General features: G+C 34.4%; 3 non-coding genes across 3 annotated transcripts; 2 read left to right on the forward strand and 1 right to left on the reverse strand.

The window, feature by feature from the left end:
- The first annotated feature begins 1,660 nt into the window (after window positions 1-1,660).
- TRNAS-GGA (transfer RNA serine (anticodon GGA)) lies at window positions 1,661-1,747 on the forward strand. The gene has a single exon. It is a non-coding gene; the product is annotated as a tRNA-Ser (tRNA).
- Window positions 1,748-3,007: 1,260 nt separating this feature from the next.
- TRNAT-UGU (transfer RNA threonine (anticodon UGU)) lies at window positions 3,008-3,080 on the reverse strand. Its single transcript has one exon. It is a non-coding gene; the product is annotated as a tRNA-Thr (tRNA).
- A 1,603-nt stretch (window positions 3,081-4,683) lies between these two features.
- Window positions 4,684-4,756, forward strand: TRNAF-GAA (transfer RNA phenylalanine (anticodon GAA)). Its single transcript has one exon. It is a non-coding gene; the product is annotated as a tRNA-Phe (tRNA).
- The last annotated feature ends 5,244 nt before the right edge of the window (window positions 4,757-10,000 follow it).

Genomic DNA, 10,000 nt, shown 5'->3' on the forward strand with positions numbered 1-10,000 from the left:
AGTGCCCGAAAATAATATTCCAAAGCTTTTGTATGTTCTCCGTTCCTTGTGTGGATAAGACCTATGTTATAGAGTATATAACTTCGATCATAGGGATCGATTTCTAGTCGCATAGCTTCATAATAATTCTGTAGAGCTTCCGCATAATTTCCTTCGGATTGAGCCGACATCCGTTACGGTCGTTCGTTATTCCATTGAAAGAATCTCCGTTCCAGAACCGTACGTGAGATTTTCATCTCATACGGCTCCCCCTTTATCTGATGCGCATAATGAGATGAGAATAATACATGAAATCAAAAAACATTGAAATACTCTCATTATGAACTCATGGGACTAGCGTTTTTACAAAAAATCTCTAGCCAACCTTCCTGTAAAAGATCTTTTCTTAACATCAAGCATGGTTTACTAGATAAAAATAAAAATGGTAACTCTAACAATTTCTTTGTCCTCAACGCCTCTAAATTTCCAGGAATTAGTCACTTCAACAGTCTTCGATGGTTATACAGGTATCCAAAATACAAACGAGATGGATGTTTGTTGTCCCAACCATTTTTCTAAGTTCCGATCCCGATAAGGAAAAGGTATAATTTATAACAAAGTTTTCGTGTTGTTGATTCCTAGGTGTAGTGCTTCTTCCCCTCTGCTACCTATTTTTACTAGTGAATATTTTTACTAGTGGAGTAGGGTTGACTTAATCCATAGGTTACACCTTTCGCTTAATACTAGAATCGACAATTCTAGCATCTAAGGTTACATTAATCGGGGATACACGACAGAAGGAATTTTTTGATTTTCAAATTGCACCTCCAAGAAGCGTAGATTTATTTCAATTATTGTTTTCTTTCTATCCCGAATACTGTGTCTTTCTACTAAGACGGAGAGCGGTAAAGAAAATTGAAAAAAAAAAAAATCAAATCGCACCATCTCTGTAATAGGTGAATGCCTCTTTTTCCCCGGAAGTTGTCGGAATTATTCGTAATAAGATATTGGCTACAATTGAAAAGGTCTTATCGATAAAATTTCCATTTATCCCACCAGATCTAGGCATCGGTAACAACCCCATTCTATAATTTCTTTTAATTACCTCTCGTGAGAAAATGATCCCACAAACAAAGGAATTGCATAGTACGAAATAACATAAAAACGGATTCATTAAAAAATCCCACTCGATATTAAAATTGTTTCTTTTTGATTTCACAGGAATCAATAAAAGAGAAGAAATATTTCAATCCGGTTAAATTTCATCCAAATGTAGTAGGATCAGAATGAAGAGAACTATTCTGATTTCAGCGAAGTTGAAGAAAAAAAGAATTTTATTTATCTGACTGGGGTAATTCTAGAAGTTTTTTGATTGAATTATGATACAAAAAAGAGCAAAAAGAATCGAATAATCATTCTATGATTCATAACTTGTGACTAGATATATGTATGGGATAAACAGTTGTTGGTGAAAAATCGAAAACTGTAAAAGTCGAATTTTTAGAAAAAAGGAATCATAGTTTAAAAAACTAAATAGAATCATGAGCTAAAAGTATCCATTAAACATAGTTAAAAAAAAATTATTTGTATAGTTAGAATTGGTTGGACGTGCCTATCAAAAAAAAAATTGAATATTAATGACTCACTATTAACTCGGTTTCTGGGCCATAATCATTCTGTAGGAGAGATGGCCGAGTGGTTGAAGGCGTAGCATTGGAACTGCTATGTAGGCTTTTGTTTACCGAGGGTTCGAATCCCTCTCTTTCCGTACTAATTCAACAATGTTACTGACCACAATGTATCAAATCAAATAACAATCGATACTATTATTCCAACGGTTAGACCTTTATGGATTCTTTATTTCGAATTTTTGTGGTACGGAAACGAAAAGACTGGAAAGAATGCACAAGAGATGAAAATCCCCCTACCGATCAATGATAGATGAATGATAGAAAAATTTCCGGATCAAAACCTTACTTTCCTTCGGTCTCTTTACTTAGACTTCGGCGAAGGGGAGGACGAAATTGTCCGAACCCTTGTTTTTTAGTTAGGTTTAAGTCTGACGAGAATAATATTCTACAACGAGCAATTCATTTATTTTTAAACTGACCCATTTACTATCTATTATTTGATTGACTAATCCTTTATATTGCAATGGCTGAAGAGTCAAATGTTTTGGCAATTCCTGAGGGGGGGATGAATCAAGATAATTTTGAATCAGTGTTCTCGATTTTTTTTCATCTTTTGCTGTAATAATATCTCGGGGTTTGCACCGATAACTTGGTATATCCACTATAGAACCATTAACTAAAATATGTCTATGATTAACTAATTGTCGGGCTTGAGGAATAGTCGAAGCCATACCCAATCGAAAAAGGATGTTATCCAAACGCATTTCAAGTAATTGTAGTAAAACTTGACCCGTTGATCCTTTGGCTTTTCCGGCGATACGAACGTATTTAAGTAATTGTCGTTCTGTAAGACCATAATGAAAACGCAATTTTTGTTTTTCTTCTAAACGAATACGATATTGAGATTTTTTACCGGAACGCGATTGGTTTTTAAGATCGTTTCCGGTTTTGGGCCTTTTACTAGTTAGTCCCGGTAAAGCCCCCAGACGGCGTATTTTTTTGAAACGAGGCCCTCTGTAACGCGACATAAAGACTCCTTATTTTATTTTATTTAAATTTCATAAACATTTTATTTTATTTAAATTTCATAAACTTAAATGAAAACTAAATGATAAATATTATAAATGAAGTGAAATCCAGTAAAGTATTGTACTACAAAACAAAGAATAATTAGATAACTTGGATCAATATCCGGATCCTATTGTATATGTAAATGATATAAAAAAGTAAGAGTTCCTTTCTTGATTTGTTCTACAGAAATAGAACCCCTCCTTTAGTCATAAAGGTAAGTAAGTTCCTACGACATCATAGATCGGTGACCTTTGAAAAAGGGTAAGAAGTCGTTTCTTTATTTATTTGATTTATCAATTATGTCAAAAATAAAATCAATAGAGAAAAGCCGGCTATCGGAATCGAACCGATGACCATCGCATTACAAATGCGATGCTCTAACCTCTGAGCTAAGCGGGCTCACATAACAGAAATGTTACATGCATAGTAATTTACTAAATTACTGGGATCTTAGCTATTCCTAATTAATATGAATATAGAATCTAATTTCATTTCAAATAAATATTCAATATTGGAATTGTTCTATTATAGAACATAATAATTAATATAACGATTAATAGAATATAGCGATAGAAAATTTTGATCTATTTATCAAATGGATGTGTATCAATAATTAATGTGTTAATCTTAATTGCATTTAATGCAATTGAGATGATAATGAAGCGTTTCTATGTTTTCATTCTGAAAGGTGGAAGATAAGACGAACAAGGGAATCGACCGTTTAAGTATTAAATTTTTTACTAAAAAAATAATAGAAAGAGGGGCAAATATATATGTTCATATATCTATCTATATTGATATATATTGAATTGCAGATACAGAAATGATAGAATCATTTTGGATCGGAACAAATATGGGTCTCCGATAGAGAAGAGAGAGATGAAAGAAGATAGACAAGAAATCCAATAGGAGGAAACACTTTTCAATAGAGGAATCGGTATTCTAATGACTTGAGTGGTTCCAGTATAATACAAATGAAAGAAAACGGGGAAGGACATCATAATGCGATACTAATCTTAAAAGAGGGGGATATGGCGAAATCGGTAGACGCTACGGACTTAATTAGATTGAGCCTTGGTATGGAAACCTACTAAGTGATAACTTTCAAATTCAGAGAAACCCTGGAATTAAAAATGGGCAATCCTGAGCCAAATCCTTTTTTCCGAAAAAAAAGGGTAGGTGCAGAGACTCAATGGAAGCTGTTCTAACAAATGGAGTTGACGACGTTGCGTTAGTAAAGGAATGAATCCTTCCATCGAAACTCCAGAAACGATGAAAGATAAACGTATTACGTACTGAAATACTATATTGATTAATGACAACTCGAATCTCTATTTTTTATATTTCTATAATTTTTTATATTTATATTTATATATATATATAAAATTATATATAAAAATGAACGAATTGTTATGAATCGATTCCAAGATCTACAAGTTGAAAAAATAATCGAATATTCATTGATCAAATCATTTACTCCATCATAGTCTGATAGATCTTTTGAAGAATTGATTAATCAGATCGAATAGAATAAAGATAGAGTCCCATTCTACATGTCAATAACGACAAAAATGAAATTTATAGTAAGAGGAAAATCCGTCGACTTTTAAAATCGTGAGGGTTCAAGTCCCTCTATCCCCAAAACCCTAAAAAGGCCCGTTGGCCTCTTTAATTATTTATCCGTTCATTAGCAATTCAGACTTTGTTATGTTTCTCATTCATTCGACTCTTTCACAAGCGTATTTGAGCGGAAATTTGATTTCTTATCACAAGGCTTGTGGTATATATTCTATATGATAGACGTACAAACGAACATCCTTGCGCAAGTAATCTGTGAAATTTGAATGATTAACTGTCTACTGTACTGAAACTTCGAAAGGCTTATCCAAGCCCTGAAATTTCGTATATCTTCAAAAAGAAGACTTTGGAATACCTTTTTTCTTATTTACAATTGACATAGACCAAAGTCATCTATTAAAATAAGGATAATGTGTCGGAAATGGCCGGGATAGCTCAGTTGGTAGAGCAGAGGACTGAAAATCCTCGTGTCACCAGTTCAAATCTGGTTCTTGGCACATCATGAATTTGTATGAGTATCTATTCTACGGATTCATTAATAATATAGATCATGAAAAATACTGATACATGATGATGTCTGGAAATCTACCCTTTAACTAAACTATATATATTTTTTACTCTATTTATAGATGTCGAAAATAGACAAGTAAAGATAAAGAGGATATTTATAGAAATATGTAAAGGATGTATATAGATATGTAAAAGAAAAGAATTTTCTTTTGTTTCCTCTTCTTTTTTATTTGTTCATACTCTGTCTCCTGGCGTTCAATTCCTATTTTATACATATTTGAAAGTTTCAATTAGTTCCTTATAAGACCCAAAAGTCTAGTCTAGGGGAGTTGAAAGGCGGGAATGGCCAAGATTCATCTCAGATACAGTACAAATAGAATCCGATTCTCTTTTCATATTATATTTCTTCATTTCACCCTATGTGACTTTTTAAAGCACATCTATAAGTCATATGCGTGATACATAGTTCATAATGCAGAACTCATTTAGTTCATCCTATTAGCTTGTGGCTCATCCAAAATAAGTATCTTACAAATTGGATAATCTCACCAAATCTCTAATTGTATTTTTTTTAATCAATAATAATAAGATGAATGAGACTTCAATTACTATGCTATATCTATAAGAGAACGTAAAAATGTATTTGAATATCTTGAGTTGTCGAAGTGAAGATTAGTTTCGTATTATTTAATGAGCATCTTGTATTTCATAAAAATTGGGGGCAATATAATCCTTACGTAAGGGCCATCCTACCCAACTTTCAGGCATTAAGATACGCTTTAGACGTGGATGATTATCATAAGAAATTCCCAACATATCATAAGATTCCCTTTCTGGAAAATCCGCACTTTTCCAAACCCAGAAAACAGACGGAATTTTAGGATTTATCCTTGCGGCAAATACTTTTATGCATACCTCTTCCGGTTGATCTATACCATACTCGATTCTCGTAAGATGATACACACTAGCTAACAGTCCGCCTGGTGCTACATCATAAGCACATTGGGAACGTAGATAATTGTAACCATATACATATAAAATGACTGCAATGGAATGCCATTCCTCGGGCTTTATTTGTAAAGTCTCTATTCCTTGGTAATCGAAACCCAAAGATCTATGAACCAGTCCATGTTTGACTAGCCAAGAAGACAAATTACCCTGCATCTTCTCCCCCCCCCCATTTTTTTATTTTTATTTGTATAAGTATTTCCCATTTACAATGAAAAATTGATGAAGATTCACTCGTTCTTTGCTTTGTTATTCTGTACAAAAAAAGTATACGGCCTAATTTACTAATTCGTAGGAAGAGACTGCACTTTTGTATTTGAAAAAAGTTTCAGGAGGGATGATCTCTGAAGTAGATGATGGTTGATAGAGTAATCCTTGATCGTAATTTCCAGTATTAGTACTTGGGCCAACATGAAATTTGTGATTGGTAGTAAAACACCGATTTTCCTCTTGAGACTTAATTCGATCTTCATAGATTTCTCGAGATATTTTCTTACGAAGTTTTGTTATAGCATCTATAACAGCCTCGGGTTTAGGCGGACAACCCGGCAAATACACATCGACAGGAATTAACTTATCGACTCCCCGAACAGTACTATAAGAATCGGTACTGAACATCCCTCCTGTAATTGTACATGCTCCCATAGCAATAACATATTTTGGTTCAGGCATTTGCTCATATAATCTTACTAAAGAAGGAGCCATTTTCATTGTTACCGTACCCGCTGTTAAAATTAAGTCTGCCTGTCTAGGACTAGATCTTGGTACCAGTCCATAACGATCAAAGTCGAATCGTGAACCTATTAATGAAGCGAATTCAATGAAGCAACAACTGGTACCATAGAGAAGCGGCCATAAACTGGAGAGTCTTGACCAATTTGAAAGATCATTTGATGTAGTTGAAATAACTGAAGTTTGGGTTGTTCGATCAAGTAAGGGAAACTCGATGGAATTCATAACTGTCTCAATGTTTTTTTTAATTGTCTGAATATTCAAAAACTAAGACCATTCCAATGCTCCTTTTCGCCATGCATAAACTAAACCGACAATTAGGATAAGCACGAAAATTAAAGCTTCTATAAAGACGGATACCCCTAATACATCAAAACTCATTGCCCACGGATAAAGAAAAACTGTTTCAACATCAAAAACAACAAAAACTAGAGCAAACATATAATAACGGATTCTAAATTGTACCCAAGCATCGCCCATTGGTTCTATTCCCGATTCATAACTCGAAAGTTTCTCTGGCTCTTTGCTAAGAGGGGCTAAAACTCCAGAAATTAGAAATGCCAAAATAGGAATAAGACTTGATATTATTAGAAATACCCAGAAAATATCATATTCGTAAAGCAGAAACATAAACGTACTCCTATCAATGTGGAAAATATACCGGATTAGTCGATCGGTACATGTCTCGTTTGAAGATTCATCCACTATAATCCTATTTATATAATATCTATTATATCCATAATAAATATATATTAAATATTATATATTTATATAGAGAGGATACATATAGTCGGAATTTCCATTTAGGAACTTTTAGTGATTGAAGAAGGAAAGAGAAGACGACTACTTTAGTTTTGTGCTTTACTAGATAAGGTATACCAACAGAAAAGCCTATTTGAGAATGTTTACAATGAAAGTTACCAAAGATCTTCGTTTCTCTCAAACTCTAGCTTGTCCACAAATAAAATACAGTAAGTCGTTCCTAGATCCATGTGATTTACTAGTGCATTCGATTTGCATTGGGTTATGGTGGAGTTTTTAACCGGTTTCATGTCATGATTTTGACTCCAAAAATTTACTAGAATTGGGTAGGTATCCCAAAGAAAAGAAGTATTACTAATTTCTTGATTTTGTATGGGAAAATAGGAAAATTTTCATATGTAATTCATCTACAAAGATAAGACATTAATGATGAACCAAATCAAGTGGCCAATTACAAACAATACAAACAATAATGAGGAAAGGAAAACGATTCTATTTTTGAATTATTAATAATATAGGGCTATACGGACTCGAACCGTAGACCTTCTCGGTAAAACAGATCAAACTTATTATTATCAAAATGATTTGAACTGTTTCAAAGACCCAACATGCATTTTTTTGCATTGGGCTCTTTCATTAACTGTTATAAATAAGTTAGTCTACCATATTTTTTCTTGACAGAAAGAAAGGGAGATGGTTCCATGTGCTCTGATTCATTATTTTGATTCGAATCTCGGAGCACTACCAAAGTTTTTCAAAGAAGGGGTTATCCTGACGTAGGTATGCTTCTGACCTAGATCAACTTAAGTTAAATGGAATCTCTATCGTCCTGCTTCTGCTTAAAGAATAAAATATGAAACTTCATACACCTTAAAGTTGTTCATAAGATAGGACGAAAGATCATTTTTTTTGAGGTCCTGATACTCATTATGCCTAGCATTGAATAGACTGGGTATTCACCTTATCAATATCTCAAATCAATGATGGATTTTTTTAGTGCCTAAATGGGGCACTCGATTCGGACCGAACTTTTTGTCAGGCTACTGTTCTCTTGTTTTGTTCCCTAAAAGTAATAGAGTAAGACATCGATTTCTCAATAAGATCAACTTTTTTGATTACATGATGTACTTCTCTGAAAAACATTGGCGCGCGTGTAAACGAGGTGCTCTACCAACTGAGCTATAGCCCTTGTGATACATATCTTATCATGTAGATAATTTCTTGTCAAGATGAATATTCTATAATCTATTTTGTTGATTTGTTTGATTGGTATTGCTTATCAATAATATTCGATTTATAATCTATCGATGTGATAGGGCTCATTTTTTTTTCTTTGTGATGATAAATGACCTACTTAACTCAGTGGTTAGAGTATCGCTTTCATACGGCGGGAGTCATTGGTTCAAATCCAATAGTAGGTAGAACTTATTAGATACCACAGAAGCAATGGTATCTAATAAGTTTTTCTACTCAACTTTGTTCTAGTGATTTTCTATCTTTTCCATCCGACTCTATATTTATTTCATTTTTTAATTGTAATTCTTTTTTCCATGAAAATTTCATTTCACTTTATTATTTAGACGCATTAACTAGGTACGCCATTGATAGCCTCTACTCGTGTCCTAGCTCGTCTGAGAGCTAAATTTGCCTCGATTGTTTGTCTCTTGCCCTGAGCTTTCCTCAAGTTGGCTTCCGCTATTTCGAGAGTTTGCTGAGCTTCTTGTGGATCAATGTCACTAGCCTTCTCCGCATCATTTACTAAAATAGTGACCTCATTATTGCCTATTCTAGCAAAACCACCCATCAGAGCCATCGTTAACCATCCATCATTAGGAGTAAGGCGTATTTTCAAAATACCTATATCTACAGCTGTGGCAATAGGTGCGTGATCTGGTAATACACCAATTTGGCCACTATTCGTAACTAAAATGATTTCTTTCACTTCTGAATCCCAAATAATTCGATTCGGAGTCAGGACACTAAGATTTAAGGTCATTTCTTCAATTTGCTCTCCATTTCTAAGTTCGTAGCCTTCGCAGTAGCTTCATCGATGTTACCTACCAAATAAAAGGCTTGTTCGGGAAGACCATCTAATTCTCCGGAAAGGATTAATTTAAACCCTCTAATTGTTTCTGCTAGGCCAACGTATTTACCCGGGGAACCGGTAAATACTTCTGCTACGAAAAAAGGTTGTGATAAGAAACGCTCAATTTTTCGTGCTCGTGCTACGGTTAAGCGATCCTCTTCGGATAATTCGTCCAACCCAAGGATAGCTATAATGTCCTGCAGTTCTTTGTAACGTTGTAAGGTTTGTTTAACTCTTTGCGCAGTTTCATAATGTTCTTCACCAACGATTCTCGGTTGTAGCATAGTTGAGGTTGAATCTAAAGGATCTACTGCTGGATAGATACCTTTGGCAGCTAATCCTCTTGATAGTACGGTAGTAGCATCCAAATGTGCAAATGTGGTGGCAGGAGCAGGATCGGTCAAATCGTCCGCAGGTACATAAACAGCTTGAATAGAAGTTATGGACCCTTCCTTGGTAGAAGTAATTCTTTCTTGTAAGGAACCCATTTCGGTACTAAGAGTGGGTTGATAACCCACAGCCGAAGGCATTCTACCCAGTAACGCGGATACTTCGGATCCCGCTTGAACGAAACGAAAGATATTGTCGATAAATAGAAGCACGTCTTGTTCATTAACATCTCGGAAATATTCCGCCATAGTTA

Source organism: Cucumis melo, unplaced genomic scaffold (assembly GCF_025177605.1).
Source record: "Cucumis melo cultivar AY unplaced genomic scaffold, USDA_Cmelo_AY_1.0 utg001734l, whole genome shotgun sequence".
Lineage (NCBI taxonomy): Eukaryota > Viridiplantae > Streptophyta > Magnoliopsida > Cucurbitales > Cucurbitaceae > Cucumis > Cucumis melo.